We start from the raw sequence: 20082 nt of genomic DNA, 5'->3' as shown, positions 1-20082 counted from the left end.
AACACTAACACCCATTATTACCCCGGTACCCACCGCCACCAGGGGTGCTGGGAAGAGCCGGGTATGATCCAGTACCTGACCATCTGTAGCGATGGTCAGCCACTGGGGTGGCCGCAGGCTGGTATTATCTGGAGGGGAAAGGCCAGATACAGTGGCCCTTCCCACCCTGGTAATTCTAGGCTGCTGCTGCTTTATTGTATCTGGCTGGTTATGAAAAATGGGGGGGACCCCACGTCATTTAAAAAAAATAAAAAATAATTGGAAAGAACGATGTGGGGTCGCCCCCAATTTTCATAACCAGCCAGATACAACACAGCAGCAGCAGACAGCATTACAAGGGTGGGAAGGGCCACTGTTTTTGGCCTTCCCGAGCCTATTACTACCAGCCTGCGGCCACCTAGGTGCCTGCCCGTCACTACAGATGGTCGGGTACTGGTTCGTACCCGGGTCTTCCCAGTGCCCCTGGTGGCGGTGGGTACCGGGGTAATAATGGGGGTTAGTGTTGGCCTCTGCACCTGCTAACATTAAGCCCCGCCTTAGTAATGGAGGTTGTCAATCAGCCAGCGGCCATTACTAAGGCGGTGATAATAAAGATTAAAAAGATACAAGCACATAGAAAAAATATTTTATTTAAATAAAAAAACACAACCCTCATTAACCATTTTATTGAGAATAAAAAAAACGCCGTCATTGAAGTCCTCGAATCCGAAGTCCAACAACCGAACCTGTAAAAAAAACACAAACACACAAAAATAATCCGTAACACATAAAGAAGCAAAATTATTCTTACCTTTCCTGGGTCCAGCGCTGGAACCGCAATGTCAGCGAGCTGAGCCCTGTATCTAATCCAATCATGTGTGATACTGTCTGCTGAGCCGCTGTATCTAATCCTATCATGTGTGATACTGCCTTCCGAGCCACTGTATCTAATCCCATCATGTGTGATACTGTCTGCTCAGCCACTGTATCTAATCCTATCATGTGTGATACTGCCTTCTGAGCCACTGTATCTAATCCTATCATGTGTGGTACTGTCTGCTGAGCCACTGTATCTAATCCTATCATGTGTGATACTGTCTGCTGAGTCATTGTATCTAATCCTATCATGTGTGATACTGTCTGCTGGGCCACTGTATCTAATCCTATCATGTGTGATACAGTCTGCTAAGCCAATGTATCTAATCCTATCCATAGTTTATAGGGTCGTAGTGCTATAGATATGCTATGCTGTCTCCTATACACACATTTTTTTTTGGGCGGACACATATGTATTGGGGCTATTTCCCCTGACATTTTAAGCCCTGAGGGTATGTTCACACGGCAGCGTCCGTTACGGCTGAAATTACGGTGCTGTTTTCAGGAGAAAACAGCACCGTAATTTCAGCCGTAATGGCATGTGCAGGCGTCTTTCGCTGCATCCATTACGGACGTAATTGGAGCTGTTTTTCCATGGAGTCCATGGAAAACGGCTCCATTTACGTCTGTAGAAGTGACAGGCACCTCTTTGACGCGGGCGTCTTTTTTACGCGCCGCCTTTTGACAGCGGCGCGTAAAAAAAATGACCGTCGGCACAGAACATCGTAAGACCCATTCAAATGAATGGGCAGATGTTTGCCAACGCTTTAGAGCCGCATTTTCGGACGTAATTCAATGCTAAAACGCCCGAATTACGTCCGTAAATAGGGTGTATGAACCCAGCCTTAGTGACGCCCCGGCTGCTAGTGCTGCATTGTTGGGTCACTTAGGAGACCCAGCGATGCAACTGAAAGCTGCGGACCGTCCGCCATGAGAAGTTTGCAGGGGGAGGGGGGCCCAATAAGAACTTTTGCATCGGGGCCCATGAGCCTTTAGCTACGCCCCTGGTCGACGCCCGTGGTTAATCAGTCTGCACCTGCTCCTAGGTCTGATAGAGTGACTCAATCTGCTACCACTCAGGCTGGTAGGCTGAGGAGTGGGAGACCCTATCACAGCCTGGCCAGACGGAGCTAGCTCCCGTCCTCTGTCTATTTATACCCTCATTTCCTGCTCTTCCTTTGCCTGTGATTCTGTCTTGTTTCCTGGCTCTGCTGTTCCTGCTAGTACTATTGACCTCTGCTTCAAATTGACCCTGGCTTTACTAACTACACTCCTGCTCTGCGTTTGGTACCTCGTACACTCCTTGACTCGGCTCATTGACTACTCTTGTTGCTCATGGTGTTGCCGTGGGCAACTGCCCCATATCCCTTAGCTTCTGTGTACCCTTGTCTGTTTGTCTGTCGTGCACTTATTGAGTGTAGGGACCGTCGCCCAGTTGTACGCCGTCACCTTGGACGGGCCGTGCAAGTAGGCAGGGACTGAGTGGCGGGTATATTAGGGCTCACCTGTCTGTCTCCCCACCCCGTCATTACAGATCTTTTTTCAAACATGCACTTCTCCAGCTTGGCGTAAAGATGATTCTCCCTTAAACGAAGCAACACCTGGCGGACATGACTTTGATGAGTTGCTGGATCTGGGGAAAAAATCAAAATGTCATCGAGATACACCACAACACAGATATAGAGGAGATCACGAAAAATGTCATTGACAAATTCTTGAAACACCGCGGGGGCGTTACACAGGCCGAAGGGCATCACTAGGTATTCATAGTGCCCATCACGAGTATTAAATGCGGTCTTCCACTCGTCACCCTGACGAATCCGAATCAGGTTGTAGGCCCCCTGCAAGTCCAATTTAGAAAAAAAATGTTCACCCCGTATGCAATCGAACAGTTCCGAAATTAAAGGCAAAGGGTACCTGTTCTTCTGTGCGTGCAAACGGAGCCAATGCAAACCCAGCAGCACCGGGTTGACAGCCTTGGGCAGAACAAACAGGGAGATGAGCTAAGTGTGAAGAGCTCCCACTTGAAGCTCTCCTGCCAGGGTCCTGAACTGGATGGTGTATTCGCCCACGGAGGTGTCCTCTTGGCGAAGGTTGAAGATAGCCGTGACTGCCGACAAGACACGTCCTTGCTCCTCAAAAGCAGTACGGAAAAAACGCACAAACCCCTGGAAGTCAAGAGTATCGGGTCCCTGTCGTTCCCAGATTGGGTTCGCCCACGACAGGGCCTTGCGAGCAAGTAGAGACATGATGAATGCGATCTTGGTTCCGTCCAATGAAAATGCTCGGGCGTGCAGGGAAAAATGGATATAGCATTGGTTCAGAAATCCCCTGCACGTACTTGCATCTCCATGGAATCGAGAATGTAATGGCAGCGAGAACCGGAACCGCCAGGAGATGTAGCAGAAGGGTCGGTCGGAGGAGCTTGTATAGAGGCAGGAATGGAAGCAACTAGCGCCCCTAGCGGCTGCGCCATAGAGTCCACTGCCACAAGAAGTTGATCCTGTCTTTTTCGGAGATCCTGCAGGTCCGCCTGCATGGCTTGGGAGGGTGACATGCCCTTAAATTGACCAGCGGAGTCCATGGCCTGAGCATACTGTCACGAGGTGGGGTGTGGACCCAATGGGCCGTACCGCATAGCGGGATTGCAGCTGGCCAAACAGGTATGGTACAGAGTCTATAGTCCAGAAAAGGGTACCTGAGGCAATGTAGACAGTAGCAACGCAGGCTCGGCTGGAACCAAGCAGCAGGTAGACATCAGGTGTGGTGCAGTAGAACAGGCGTGGAGATGCAGCAAAACACAACAGCTCAGCACGGCAGTAGACCAGGATGATACTGATAGCACGGGGTTACAGGATACAGGTACGGGGAACACTGGGAAGCTGGAAGACACTTAGGAGACCATTTGCAAGACAGACTAAGGGAAACAACAACAACGCTCAGGCGAGGATAAGAAGGGCGGTGACCCTCTTATAGTCTAGGAATTCATGAGTTGATGATGATGATTTTCAGGCGCGCACGCTAGCCCTTTAAGAGAGGGCACGAACGCGCGCACCCTCTGGGAGACAGGCTTGATACCCGTAAGTGAGTGCCGGCGCCTCACAGGAGGACGACGCACCGCAGCAGCAGGACGTCTATGGCCGCGGTCGTCGAGGGGTAAGTTGAAACGACAGACCGTGGCCATAAATGTTACAGATACTGTGGTTATTAAACCAGGTATTGGTACTTTTGCCACTGTGGGCAGGTGCCAAGTCCTGCTGGAATATGAAATCAGCATCTCCATAAAGCTTTTCAGTAGAGGGAAGCATGAAGTGCTCTAAAATTTCCTGGTAGACGGCTGCGTTGACTCTGGACTTGATATAACACAGTGGACCAACACCAGCAGATGACATGGCTCCCCAAACCATCACTGACTGTCGAAACTTCACACTGGACCGCAAGCAACTTGAATTGGGTGTCTCTCCACTCTTCCTCCAGACTCTGGAACCTTGATTTCCAAATGAAATGCAAAATTTACTTTCATCTGAAAACAGGACTTTGGACCACTGAGCAGCAGTGTTGGTCCACTGTGTTATATCAAGTCCAGAGTCAACGCAGCCATCTAGCACGAAATTTTAGAGCTCTTCATGCTTCCCTCTGCTTTATGGAGGTGCTGATTTAATTTTTTAGTAGGACTTGGCACCTGCCCACACTGCCAAAAGTATCAATACCTGCTTTAATAACCACAGTATCACTGTGCTTGATTGGCCAGCATACGCCTCTGACCTAAACCCCATAGAGAATCTATAGGGTATTGTCAAGAGGAAGATGAGAGACACCAGACCCAACAATGCAGACGAGCTGCAGGCCACTATCAAAGCAACCTGGGCTTCCATAACACCTCACTAGTGCCAAAGGCTGTTCGCCTCCATGCCACGCCGAATTGATGCAGTAATTCATGCCAAAGAAGCCCCGATTAAGTATTGAGTGCATATACTGTACATACTTTTCAGTAGGCCAATATTTCGGGATTAAATATAATTTTTGAAATTGGGTTTATTTAATATTCTCATTTTCTGAGACACTAAATTTGGGTTTTCATTAACTTTTAGCCATAATCATCAACAACAAAAGAAAAAAATGCTGGAAATAGTTCACTCTGTATGTAATGAATGTATATAATCTATGAATCTATATAATATAGGAGATTCACTTTTTGAATTGAGTTACTGAAATAAATTAACTTTTTGATGATATTCTAATTCATTGAGGTAGACTAGTATATATATTTTTTTTGATAGCCCTAGAAAACCCTGTTTGCATTGTAAAGGCATGCAATAGCAGCATTCAATTACCTCATTTAAATATTAACATTGTTCACAGCTAAAACATAAACACACAAAGCAAAAAAAAGAACTTCTGGGCTCCCGCACAGCGGACACGCCCAATAGAAATACAAAATTGCGTGTTACAATAGCATGCCAGAAATACAGAGCATTACAGTACATCACAAACATATACAAAAATAATAAAACATAGCATATAAACATATCATATACATATTCAGTGCATGACATTCTGTTTCCACTCGGAAAAAGCTATACACCACAATATTGGAGACAAAAAGATCCATCAAGATCCAAAACATAACAGGCATACATAAAGGAAATAGTTAGATCAAACTACAACCAAAGGCCCTAAAGTACCCAGAGAGAGAGAGACAAAGGGTATGTTCACACGGCCTATTTACGGACGTAATTCGGGCGTTTTTGCCCCGAATTACGTCCGAAAATAGCGCCTCAATAGCGCTGACAAACATCTGCCCATTGAAAGCAATGGGCAGACGTTTGTCTGTTCACACGAGGCGTAATTTACGCGCCGCTGTCAAAAGACGGCGCGTAAATAGACGCCCGCGTCAAAGAAGTGACCTGTCACTTCTTTGGCCGTAATTGGAGCCATTATTCATTGACTCCAATGAATAGCAGCGTCAATTACGCCCGTAATTGACGCGGCGTTCAAGCGCCTGCACATGCCGTTACGGCTGATTTTACGGGGATGTTTTCAGGCTGAAACATCCCCGTAATTTCAGCCGTTACGGACGCCCTCGTGTGAACATACCCAAACAGTATTGTTGCAGAACTCCTAGGTAGGAAGTGCTCTAAGAGCTACAGATAATGCAGTGCTAGAGTAAGATGTAAGATCAGAGTTACACCAGCGATCCCACACTCGGTGGAATTTATCAGGGCACCTTCTGTTAATATAAACAATCCACTCATAAGGTATCATAGAATTAATCAGTTCTATCCACATATATTTAGTAGGAGATCTAGGATTCATCCATCTAATAGCTATTGCCTTTCGAGCCATAAATAACGTTTCCCGAAGGCACGTGCGAATAGGAATAGAACAAATCTCCTCCTCCACTAACCCAAACAAGCAAACACCTGGTTCCAGTCAAACTCGGATATCCAATACCCGAGATAGCAAATCAGTAACTTCGGTTCAAACATCCTGAAGCACAGGACATTCCCATATCATATGATGAAAATCTGCAGGTTCATATAGACACCTGTGACAACTGGGAGTAGATCGTCTACCCATTTTATAAAGACGGACCGGGGTAAGATAGCTCTGATGTATGATGTAGAGATGTATAAGCTTGTTGTTAATAGCACGAGATACAAATCTATGCGATTCTAAAAGACTCGATCTGGAATCCTCATCTAGGGATGGAATCAAGGACTGCCACCTGTCCATTGCTGGGAAAGCTGCTTTATTTGCCTTCGCGTGGAGAAGGAAAGAGTAGATAGATGAAATCAACCCCCCAGGGCCCTGCGACCTAATAATGCCAATCAAAGGATAGGTAGAAACAAGGACATCTCTGCCACTAAACGGAGTCTGCAGTAAATGACGCAATTGTCGATATTTATAGAAGGCCCGTCGTGGAACCTGGTAAGTCTCCTCAACCTGGGTAAAGGAGAGCATCACATTATTCTCAAATAGATCACCCACAGTAATAACCCCCAGGTTTGACCAAAATACATCATCCTGTGAGTGACTTAACTGATCAAGTACCATATTCTGCCATAAAGGTGTTTCAGCTATAATCTGGTCGTGCCGGGAGATCTTAAAGAGGCTCTGTCACCAGATTGTGCAACCCCTATCTGCTATTGCAGCAGATAGGCGCTGCAATGTAGATTACAGTAACGTTTTTATTTTTAAAAAACGAGCATTTTTGGCCAAGTTATGACCATTTTCGTATTTATGCAAATGAGGCTTGCAAAAGTACAACTGGGCGTGTTGAAAAGTAAAAGTACAACTGGGCGTGTATTAAGTGCGTACATCGGGACGTGTTTACTACTTTTACTAGCTGGGCGTTGTGTATAGAAGTGTCATCCACTTCTCTTCACAACGCCCAGCTTCTGGCAGTGCAGCACTGTGACGTCACTCACAGGTCCTGCATCGTGTCGGCACCAGAGGCTACAGATGATTCTGCAGCAGCATCGGCGTTTGCAGGTAAGTCGATGTAGCTACTTACCTGCAAATGCTGATGCTGCTGCAGAATCAAGTGTAGCCTCTGGTGCCGACACGATGCAGGACCTGTGAGTGACGTCACAGTGCTGCACTGCCAGAAGCTGGGCGTTGTGAAGAGAAGTGGATGATACTTCTATACACAACGCCCAGCTAGTAAAAGTAGTAAACACGCCCCGATGTACGCACTTAATACACGCCCAGTTGTACTTTTACTTTTCAACACGCCCAGTTGTACTTTTGCAAGCCTCATTTGCATAAATACAAAAATGGTCATAACTTGGCCAAAAATGCTCGTTTTTTAAAAATAAAAACGGTACTGTAATCTACATTGCAGCGCCGATCTGCTGCAATAGCAGATAGGGGTTGCAAAATCTGGTGACAGAGCCTCTTTAAAGAGCTCTGTCACCAGATGATCAAATCCCTATCTCCTATTGAATGTAATGGGCGCTGCAATGTAGATAACAGCAAAGTTTTAGTTTTTTTTAAAAAACGATCATTTTTGCCCAAGTTATGAGCAATTTTATATTTATGCAAATGAGCTTTTCAACGGACAACTGGGCGTGTTTTATCGTATTACCAACTAGGCGTGTATTGTGTTTTTACCAACTGGGTGTGTATTGTGTTTTTACCAACTGGGCGTTGTGAATAGAAGTGTATGACGCTGACGAATCAGCATCATACACTTCTCATCGTTCCCACCCAGCTTCTTTCACTAAAGACACACACGTGACGTCACCCACAGGTCCTTCAACCTTGTCGTCGGAAGAGAGAAGACACCACAGCTACAGGCGTCCAAAAGGTTAATATGCTTGTCTCTAGGGCGTTTATTATGCTTACCTGCACATGGTGATGCTGCTGCAAATTCAACTGTACGCCTGGAGCTGTGGTGTCTTCTCTCTTCCGACGCCAAGGTAGAAGGACCTGTGGGTGATGTCATCATTCCCAGCCAGCTTCTTTCACTGCAGACACAGCGTGACGTCACCCACAGGTCCTTCAACCTTGGCGTCGGAAGAGAGAAGACACCACAGCGTCATACACTTCTTTTTTTTTTGTAAATTTTTTATTTGTTTACATTTTTGAGACATAATAAGGAGGGGAGAGGGATAAGGGTACAGAAAGGAATGGATGGGGAACAGGGGTAACATAATAAGCCAATACAAAGAAATAAAATAACATTTAACTGTTGTCTCTGCTGTATTATATTCAAAATCAGAAAGCTACATACATACTCTCCACATAAGTTTACATGTACTTCAAGTTATGCAAATTTGGTTAATGTTACCAATTTAGTTTTGGTTTGGAAGTTTGTAATGTGATCTAACCCATTATGTTATACAAAGCATCTGTGTTCTGGATATCTATCCATCTATTCCAAGTCCTGTAGTATTTATCTAGATTTTGTTCAATTGACCATTTAGTCTTTTCGAATGACTGTACCGAACAGACCTCGGCCATCCATTTCGAGGTGGATGGCGTATCTATCTCCTTCCAGTGTCTAGCAATTATAAGTTTCGCTGCATTTAGAAGATGGGGAATTAAGGAATTTTGGTTTATGATCCGGTATGACATGTCCAGATTTAGGATTACTAATTCTAATGTCAAAGTGATATTGATATTTTCAACAGTATTTATGATTGTTTCTATTTTCTCCCAGAATGGCTTGATTAGATCACAGTTAAACCAGATGTGTGACAGATTTCCTGTTTCTTTTTTGCAGCACCAGCATATTGGGCTTTGGTTGGGATCTATTCTATTCAGAAGCTCTGGCGTTTTGTACCAACGTGTTATTACTTTATAATTTAGCTCTTGTATTTTTGTAGAACTGGAAGTGGACTGCGAGTTTTTTAATATTTGGTCTGTCTGTTCCTTAGTGAACTTTTTACCTAATTCTCTTTCCCATTTTGTCATGAATGAGGGTATTTCCGAGTTAGCAATGAGAAGTTGATAAATTTTTGAAACTGCCTTTTTGGGAACAATCTTAGAGGAGTAAAAGTTAGTGAACAAACTAACGGAACTTGTATCCAGAATATCCGACGGAAAGGCCTTAACTGATTCGGCGATTATATTGAATGTCTGCTCATCCAACTTAATGTTAGGAAATGCAATTTCCATTTCTTCCATTGTAATCAGTTTCTTGTTTAAAATAAACTTACTTGCTGAGAGTAAAGCTTCTTTCGTGTTCGTGGATAATTTCTTCTTAATTTTTTTGAGTTTATTCGGTATCAGATAATAGATTGGTGTGTGAGTACTTATATTACGTATAAAATGGTGTTTTTTGTTCAATTTGTGCCATATTCTGATAGTTTGGTTAGTTAAAGGATTGAGTATATCAGAATATTTAAATCTATTATAAGGTGTTGGCCATATGATATCTTCAACTCTATTTTTTAGTAAACTCAGCTCGAGATCGACCCACAGTTTGCGTTTCGTAGGGCTTTGCCACTCCATATATCTGCATAGGTGAACAACGTTTTTGTAGTTTTCTATATCTGGTAGGCCAAATCCACCTGCATTTTTGTTTTTTACGAGTGTTGAATATTTAATTCTACATCCTTTAGCTTGCTATATAAATTTTGTTATTATCTTTTTCAGTTTATTGAAAAATGTCAAAGGAAAGTCAATTGGTAGCACTTGTAGTAGATAAAGTATTTTTGGTAATATTACCATTTTTATAATGTTATTTCTTCCGAACCACGAGATTGGTAAGGTATTCCATTTCTCCAAATCCGCTTCTATTTTAGCCAGCAGTGGCTTGTAATTTAAGTCGAAGAGATCTTTATAGGAATTATTTATCTTCGTACCCAGGTATGTAATGTGAGAACAGTTGTTTTTAAAGGGGAAGTTCTTAGACATTTCCTTCTACTTTTTGGGGTCTATGTTTACATTTAATAGTTCTGATTTTGTTGTATTAACTTTGAAATTAGAAGCCTCTCCAAATATTTTGAACTCTTGTAATAGGGCTTTAATCGATTTTCTTGGATTGGATAAGATGATTAACATATCGTCTGCAAATGCGGCGGTCTTGTGTTCTACCTTATTACACATAAGTCCAGCAATCTCCTTGTTTTCCCTAATCTTTTGGGCCAGGACTTCCATGGTCATTATAAATAACAATGGAGACAATGGACATCCTTGTCTTGTGCCGTTCATTATTTCTATTTGGGGTGAGAATTCTCCGTTTATTTTGAGTTTCGCGGATGGATTTTTGTACAAAGCCATAATTTTGTCTATAAATGTAGATGGAAGGCCAAATTTTTGTAGTGTCAATTTTAGAAACAACCAGTCTACTCTGTCAAATGCCTTTTCGGCATCAGTAGTCAGCAGAGCGATAGGAACGTTTTTACTCTTGGCTATTTGAATCACGTTCAGAATCCTAACCGAGTTATCTTTAGCTTCCCTGCCTGGTGTGAAGCCCACTTGTTCTAGATTAATTATGTTTGGTAGAAATAGTTTCATTCTATTTGCAATTATTTTCGCAAAAAGTTTTACATCATTATTTATCAGAGAGATGGGTCTGTAACTACCGCAGAGGGTGGGATCTTTTCCTTCTTTGGGTATTAGGGTAATATGAGCGGTCAGTGACTCTTTACAGAATGGGTTATTAAGATCTATGGTGTTAAAATACTGTGTCAGAAAGGGGGATAGAGTGTCTCTAAATATTTTATAGTATGCCATAGAGTACCCATCCGGACCTGGGCTTTTACATTTCAGGCTATTATTTATGGCGTTCTCTATTTCTTGTTTTGTGAAAGGAGAGGTTAGTATTTGACTTTGTGTCTCTGAAATGTGAGGGAGGTTTATATTGTCGAGTAGTTTATTTATTAGATCCGTTTTTTGGATCAGTGTTTGGTCTTGGTTTTTTAGGTGGTATAATTCTGAGTAGAAGCCACAGAATTCCCTGGATATATCTTCCGTTGTGTGCAGTAGTTTGTTTCTTCTATCTTTTATTTTAGGTATAAATGTATTTGATTGTTCTTTTCTGATTACATTGGCTAGTCTCTTTCCCCATTTATCTGCTGCCATGTACCTTTTGAACTTCGCGAAATAGAAGTTTTTTTCGGTATTATAGTTCAGTAGCTCCTTCAGTTCTGCACGCAGTTTGAATAGATCCTTTTCTGATTTTATACATAATGATTTTTTATGTTTCAATTCCAATACTTTTATTTTTTCTAAAATGTTTGTACTTTGTTTGTTTGTTTCTTTTTTTTTTCTAGCGCCTAGTTCAATTAGAAAGCCTCTGATTACAGCTTTATGAGCTTCCCAGATATTCGAGTTACATATGTTGTCTGGACAGTTGTCTAGGAAATAGTCTGTTATACGTGAGAGTATGTAGGTTTTGTCTTCTTTGTTGGTGAGCAAACTCTTATTTAATTTCCAATTAAAATAGTTGCCATTTTGTTTTTGGGTGAAAGAAAGGAGTAACAAGAGTGGCGCATGGTCCGACTGTGTGATAGAACCATATTTTACTTGAGTTATCGTGCTGATAAGAGAGTGAGGTACAAATAGGTAATCTATTCTAGAATATTTTTTGTGGACCGCCGAGTAAAATGAATAATCTCGGCTAGAAGCATTTTTAATTCTCCATGCGTCTACCAAGTGAGCTTCTGCAAGTAGTTTTTTTTATATATTTAAGTTTTTTATATGAAATTGATGAACTGTTGTTAGAAGTGTCTATTGAGGGTTGGAGTGGAATATTAAAGTCGCCTCCTAGAATCAATTCACCTTCCTTGAATTGTTCCAATTTTTGCATCAATTGTTTGATGAACTTCTCTTGGCTATTATTAGGCGCGTATAGATTTGCGAATGTGAATATTTTACCAAGTATATACCCCTTCAAAAGAACATATCTACCTTCAGTATCCAGTAACACATCTTTACAGGTGAAGGGAACTTTTTTATTAATGATGATGGCGACACCCTTAGATCTTTTAAGGGGTGTTGAAGAGTTGTACCATTTCGTGAAGATTTAATTTTTTGTTAATGGGGTATAATTTTTTTTTAAGTGGGTTTCTTGTAGAAATGCTATGTCTATTTTCTCCTTTTCTAAGAATTGGAGTATTTGCAGTCTCTTACTAGGAACATTGATGCCTTTAACATTGTACGTAGCTATTTTAAGGTCAGCCATTATTTAAATAGTACATATAATTTGTTATGATAGTAAAATTCAGCAGAGACAGAACAGTAATAACGATAACAAGAATTAAACACATCTTAAACAATCGGGTGTGTTTTAGATAGGGTGAACATATGATTGTTGGTATATTTATATATATCCAACACAAATATGCTGCCGGTGGAGATCTATTGGAAATCATTCCAATCTCGACCGGGGTTTATAGCATAAATCAAATTTCCCGGGGGGGGGGGGGGGTGGTATCTAAACCTGAAAAAGTTTGCGTAGCAAGAGAGATCATTTACATTTTAGAACCAAATTCTTCCAGCAAGTCTAAAGAATTATAATAAACGTACAGATATAACAATATCAATTAAATTTCGCAAAAGGATATTGAGGTAATTTTCTATCTTCCTCATCTTTTCTGAGTTTTCCCAGCTTCCAGATCGGTCTTTTTCATCTTCTTTGTTTTCTTTGGGGTAGCTGTTTCTCAGTTATCCTGTTTTGGAAGCTGTGGGAAGTTGAATTCATCTTCTGGGCGAGTCCAGTCTGGTATTTGTAGATGAGAGAGGTCTAATTTATTGAGAACAAATTCCAAGTCTTGTGGTGTTTTGATGGTCAGTGTTTTATTGTGTAGAGATATAGCAAGGCCAAAGGGGAACATCCACCTGTATAGAATGTTTCTCTCTCTTAGTGTTTTGGTTAGAGGTTGTAATTGCCGTCTTAGGTCCAAAGTTAGTTTGGAGAGGTCTTGAAATATGACAATTTCGCATTCCTCGTATTCTATTTTCCTCGCATATCTTGCTTTGTGCAGTATTTCCTCTTTCAATCTGAAGCTTTGTAAGCAACAAAGAATGTCTCTTGGTTTGTCCGGTGCAACCGATCTAGGTCTAAAAACCCTGTGAGCTCTTTCAAGACCTACTTCGGTATTTCCTTCTTTCCCCAGAAGTTCGTTGAATATATGTGTGAGTACATTAGTGATTTCTTTGTCTGCGACTGTTTCGGGGATACCTCTTATTCTTAGATTATTTCTTCTAGACCTATTTTCAAGGTCGTCTATATGTAACCTTTGTAAATATGATTCTTTTTGTTTATCAATGAGTATCTCAGATATTCTTTCGGCATGTGAGATGACTTGAGTACACGTGTCCTCCAGTGATTGTATCCTGGTAAAGACTTGTTTGACGTCGTTCCTCATTTCCGAAATTTCCTCTTTTACTGTCTGGGTGAATTCTTTGAATAGTCCCCTTATGCAGTCTGTTGTAGGTAGTGCTTTTATATATTCTTTGAGGTCAGCTGCATCATGTGTCGTTGGTTGTTCTTCCTCACTGTCTGACCAGCTTGAAATGGTGAAATTATCTTTAGTTTTATCTTTCCTTTCCGATCTAGAGCTATGATTTTCTTCAAAGGTCAGCTTTTTACTGGTGGTTTCAACCTCTTGTCCTTTTTTGGGGGTTTTACCAGTCCCGGCTTGTTCTTCATTTGGACCTTTCATGGGTTTCCCCATTGTGATCTGTATTCCCCTTATTCAACTTGCTGTAAGAAAGTATTGTGAGATTAGGGCATTCCAGGAGTCCTATAGCAACACATGACCTGGGTTTCTTTTAGGTAATGTCCTTCGGAGCTGTCGGTTATTAGGTTCTAAATGTTAATTGGTTTGTGCAATTAGATTGTATTTTAATTCAAATCCTGAGTGCGGTATTACACTGGCATCCAGATGTTTGGTTTATGTAGATAGTCAGAAGGTATGTGGTCTAGCAGGAGAAGAGCCTTGCTATTTCTTGTTATTTAAGGTTATAGATCTATGTATGAATGTTCATATTCAAGTGCATTCAGATACCGTTAGGCCTTTATGTTTATGCAAGGGGTATTTTGTTCCTGTTGAGTAGCTTTCACCTTGCTCTTATATTGAGCTGAGTCCTTTGTTTCAGGAGAGTAGGCACTTCCTGTCCAACTGCCTGAGGGCTTTTTTTTTTTTTTTTCCTCTCTTCCTCCCTCCCTCCTTTTTCTTTTTCTTCCTTAGTAAATCTAGTCCCCGGCTTCAACGGCGCCGCTAGGCCGCAACCGCAAATGTCGTCACACTATCTTCTGACTCACCGGCACTGGGTCCCGCGGGTCAGCGGTGCTGTCTAGTGTGTCTTTCAGAGCAGGCGCGGCTGGTGGCACGTTTCCTCTCCTGTTCCTCTGTTCCGGAACTGGGCCGGCCGGAAATCTAGGCCGCGGCTTCAAAGGCAGCGCTAGGCCGCGACGGCAAAAGTCCTCTCACCGGTTCCAATCTCCCCGGCTCTGGGTCCCACGGGTCGGCGGCACCGACAAGTGCCCTATGCTGTGCGAGTGCGACTGTTCGGCCAGGGGATGTGGGCTACTTGTCGCCGAATCTCTGGAGCCCCGCCAAAGCGCGTCCTCTCTGCCTCAGCGCTAGCCACGCCCCCCAGCGTCATACACTTCTATTCACAACGCCCAGTTGGTAAAAACACAATACACATCCAGTTGGTAAAAACACAATACATGCCCAGTTGGTAATACGAGAAAACACGCCCAGTCGTCCATTGAAAAGCTCATTTGCATAAATATAAAATAGCTCATAACTTGGGCAAAAATGATTGTTTTAAAAAAACAAACAACTTTGCTGTTATCTACATTGCAGCGCCCATCACATTCAATAGGAGATAGGGAGATAGGGATTTGATAATCTGGTGACAGAGCCTCTTTAAGTTACGCGATCCAAACATTGCGAGCGACTTTATGTATTGGTAAGGATCGCCTACCAAGTGAAATTAAAGAATCTAGCACAGGCCATAATTTAGGTAAACTCAAATAGCTTGCCAAACAATGCTCCAAACCCTCTGGTACGTCAGGTGATACCCAGGAGGCCATATATTTGAGCTGACCAGCCAGATAATATAGATACAAGTCAGAAAGAGCCAACCCCGCTAAATCCCTAGGCCGTTGCAATTTTGCCAATTGTAATTTAGATCTAGAAGATCCCCATATAAACTTAAAAAGTTGTGACTCCATATCTGTGAAGAATGACCTAGGAATATATACAAAGATATGCTGCAAAACATAGAGACACTTGGGCTGAACCACCATCTTGATAAGGTTGATACGACCTGCTACAGAAAGAGGTAGCCCCGACCAAATGCTAAATTTATCCCGAAACAAAGGAATCAGGGGAGCAACATTTGCCTGCACATATCAGCATCCAGTCTAGTGATATGAATTCCCAAATATTTAAAGCTAGACACCAAAGACCCCACCATAACATTCCTGGGCGGGGAGAAGTACATCAGACTCGACTTGTCCCAATTAATAGATAGGCCAGAAATTTCTCCAAACATATTAATTATTGTCATTGCCGTATCCAAGGATGTATCAGGAGAAGACATGAACAGCAACAGGTCATCAGCATATAATGCCACTCGGTCCTCTACAGAACTTAGGGATATACCTCTATAAACCACATCAGATCTAAGTAAAATAGCCAGAGGTTCCACAGCAATAGCAAATAATAAAGGGGAGATTGGAGAAAACAAAAACATTTTTATGCCAGAAAAAGGTATTCTATTTGATCAATGTGAATTTGGTCATATGTTTCCTATGAACAGAGGACTATGTTATTAGAATATTTTATTTTTAGCAGCAGCACTTCCACTTCCTATGTACCCACATATAAAATGTGGCGTCAGTCGTCTGACAAGAGTAGGTAAAGCTGTTTGCATTCCAAATATCAAATATTTTCATTGGATATTTGTGTATAAAATGCCCTGTTTTTAGTGAGGGCACATTCTATAAGCTAATCTGGTTGGGAATTTGAGTATTTCAAAGTAAACATTACCTACCTAATATAAGAGCATGCTATTACCGGGAATGCCATCGAAAGAATGTTTGCAGATCTTCACCTGTGATTGTATAATTTAGTAGCTGGAATGTTTTTTATTATATATATATATATATATATACACACACATATATATATATATATATATATATACACACACACATATATATATATATATATATATATATATATATATATATATATATATATATGTATTTGATTACAGTTAAGTTCATTAAAGGGTAACTAATGAAAACTTCTGACATGTCATTGATCGGTGAGGGTCCAAGCACTGTGACCCCCACCCATCACTAAAACGAAGCTGCAAAATAGCTCGGGTGAGCGCTGAGCCACTTGGTTTATGATCGGCTTTTCTCGGAAAGCCGAGCAGTTGGTGTACGGGCTCAATAAAAATCATATGGGCCCGTACACCAACTGTTCAGATTTTCCAGAAAAGCCGATCAGAAACAAAGCAGCTCAGTGCCTACCCGAGCGATTCTGCCGCTTCGTTTTAGCGATCGGTGGGGATCGTATTGGTCAAACCCCCACCGATCAAAACTTCCAACATGTCACTATGACATGTCAGCAGTTTTCTGAATGTTTAGTTACGCTTTAACACTTTACTTACAAACAAATCTTGTAAATTAAGAGTCACTGTATGAATTTATAGATAGATATATTAGTGGGATATAGATAGATATCTAGAGGATTAGATAAATAGTTTAGGGAAGTGCATATAAACTTCATAGATGAATTTGGCAGTAGAATGGTTCATACTGAAGAGTTCAATGCCTTTAATGGCACTGTCATAAGATGCCACATTTCCAACATATTAAGTTTTTGCCCTGCTACACATTCACTGGTCAATTGAAAGTATTATTTTTTTAAGTGGAAACGTCTAGGAGTAATTACCAGTGAAGTTGTAGGCCACAAAAGATCACAGAACGGGACTTAAACGTGCCTAGAATGCAAAAATTGCCAATGCTCAGAAACAATACTCACTGCTGATTTCCAAACTTCTTTGAGATGCAACATCAGCAAAATAATGACACTGTTTTTTCCATGACGTTTTAGCTCTTTTTTTTAACACTGTTTGTACTTTTGTTATGAGCCTGAGGAAGAGACTGGACTGTTCTAATAACATGTAGCCCACTCAGGGGCGTAACTAGGAAAGACTGGGCCCCATAGCAAACTTTTGACTAGGGCCCCCCCTCTGCTGGGTATCACGCAACCCCCCCCCCTTTGTAGATAGTGCCTCCCTATAGATTCCACCACACAGCGCCCCCCTATAGATAGCACCATACACAGCCCCCTGCAGATAACGCCATACAGCCCCCCTGTAGATAACGCCATACAGACCCCCTCTGTAGATAACGCCATACAGCCCCCCTGTAGATAACGCCATACAGTCCCCCCTGTAGAGAATGCCATACAGCCCCCCCTGTAGATAATGCCATACAGAACCCCTCTGTAGATAACGCAATGTACCCCCCCCCCCAAAAAAAACGGCCTATAGTTTGTCCTACAAAAGACATGCATCCCCTATCCACAGGATAGGGGATACATGTGTGATCGCTGGCAGCGATAAGGAGAATGGGGGACCGAAAGTCCCCCGAAGTTCTCCATGACTAACCTCGGACTTCCGGCGTCTGCGCAGCTCAATAAAAATGAAAGGAGCGCTAGTCACGCATGCGCACAAGCGCGACCGGCGCTCCATTCATTTCTACGGAGCTGCCGACACAGACCCCGGAAGTCCGAGGTTTGTCATGGAGAACTTAGGGGGGACTTTCGGTCCCCCGTTCTCCTCATCGCTGCCAGCGATCACACATGTATCCCCTATCCTGTGATTAGGGGATACATGTCTTATGTAGGAACAACCCCTTCAGTGGCGTCGTGCTGTAGCAGCCATTGCGGCTGCTAGCGGAGCCTGCTGCCATGGGAGGGGGCCGTGCCGGCGGGTGGCACGGGCCCCCTCATGCTGCAGGCCCTGTAGAAGTCGCTACGGCTGCTATAGCGGTAGTTACGCCACTGCGTATAGGTTTGTACGGCGTAAAACTACAGCTCCCAGCATGGCCTGAACAATGATAAGGATATGCTGGGAGATGCGGTTTCACAAAAAAATCCTACCACCATCATCTCGCTGCAGATCATACAGTGACTACAATACTGATTAGAGGCAGAATAAACATTTACATTAAGTGACTCACCGGTGACGTCTCAGATTCTAGTTCTTTTCTTCTCCCTCCGGTTCAGACATCTATGATGGATTTCTACCGGCCATGACCCATTTCTGCAGTTTTCCGTTCAGATGTCTTCAGCTTCTCACTTTTAAAACATTTCTGCACCTGTAAACAAAGTTAAAATTCTCAACACATCTAAATATAACTGTCACAAACACACAACGTGGCCCCTGTAGATAGTGACCTACATAGAAGCCCCTATAGATAGTGCCCACATATGGACTCCAGAGCTGCAAGGCAATAGTGCTAACCACTGAGCCACGGTGCTGCCCTACATATAGCTTCCCCTATAGTTCTTGCTCCACGTATAGCCCACCTCTGTACATAGTGTCTCACATATAGCTCCCCCTGTATATAGTGTCCCACATATAGCCCACCCCTGTAGACTGTGCACTACATATAGCCACCCTGTTGCTAGTGCCCCACAGGTAACCCACCCCTGTATATAGTGGCCCACATATAGACCCCCCTGTATATAGTGGCCCACATATAGACCCCCCTGTATATAGTGGCCCACATATAGAGCCCCCTGTATATAATGGCTCACATATAGAGCCCCCTGTATATAGTGGCAAACATATAGACCCCCCCTGTATATAGTGGCCCACATATAGAGCCCCCTGTATATAATGGCCCACATATAGAGCCCCCTGTATATAGTGGCCCACACCCCCACATATAGACCCCCCTGTAGCTACTGCCCCACATATAGAACCCTATATATAATAGCCCACATAAAGATGACCCCCCCCCCCCCACTATAGATAATGCCATTCACATTTTTATGAGGGGAAAAAAACAAAAACTTGACATACTCACATTCTCCGGTTCCCACGCTGTTCACTGGCGATGCAGACATGCTCTCTTCTGAGCATGTCTGCAGGAGCTGAACGAGCGTCCTCCAATGACGCTGATTGGCGGGGCAGAATGACTTGCCCCGCCAATCAGCACCTTCTAAGCATGGAAGCGGCGCGATGATGTCATCGCGCCGCTAGCCAATCAGTGTCATTGTAAGGCACTGGATGGTCAGGCACGGAACATGCCCGGCCATTCAGTGCTAATACATGTATTTGGCTGCCGCTAGCACTGGGGCCCCCTCCGGTGCTAGCGACACCTACAGGCATGAGAGGGCCTGTGTAAGGCTCGGCGTCGCGGGCCCCACAGTAGCGACGCTACCGCTGTAGTAGCCATAACGGCTGCTAGCGGCGCCACCGGGCCCCCTCAAGCCCCGGGCCCCGTAGCAGCCGCTACTGCTGCTACCGCGGTAGTTACGCCACTGAGCCCACTCAAATAAACATATGAAACTGTTACTATCTTCAACAATTTTGTTTATCCGGACATCATATTATGCAGCGTCCACAGTTGATCCTCTGCATTTTTCCGATACTCTCCTACTATTGCCTAACGTGACAAGTTCACCTCAGTAATGCTATTATAGCCATGCTCCAAAAGTGTATTTGAAAGTGGTCCCAGAAGAGTGAAGAAGAAGAGGGAACCAAATTCATATTAATACCAATATT

This window comes from Rhinoderma darwinii, chromosome 1 (assembly GCF_050947455.1).
Source record: "Rhinoderma darwinii isolate aRhiDar2 chromosome 1, aRhiDar2.hap1, whole genome shotgun sequence".
Lineage (NCBI taxonomy): Eukaryota > Metazoa > Chordata > Amphibia > Anura > Rhinodermatidae > Rhinoderma > Rhinoderma darwinii.
Note: the sequence above shows the minus strand (reverse complement) of the source record.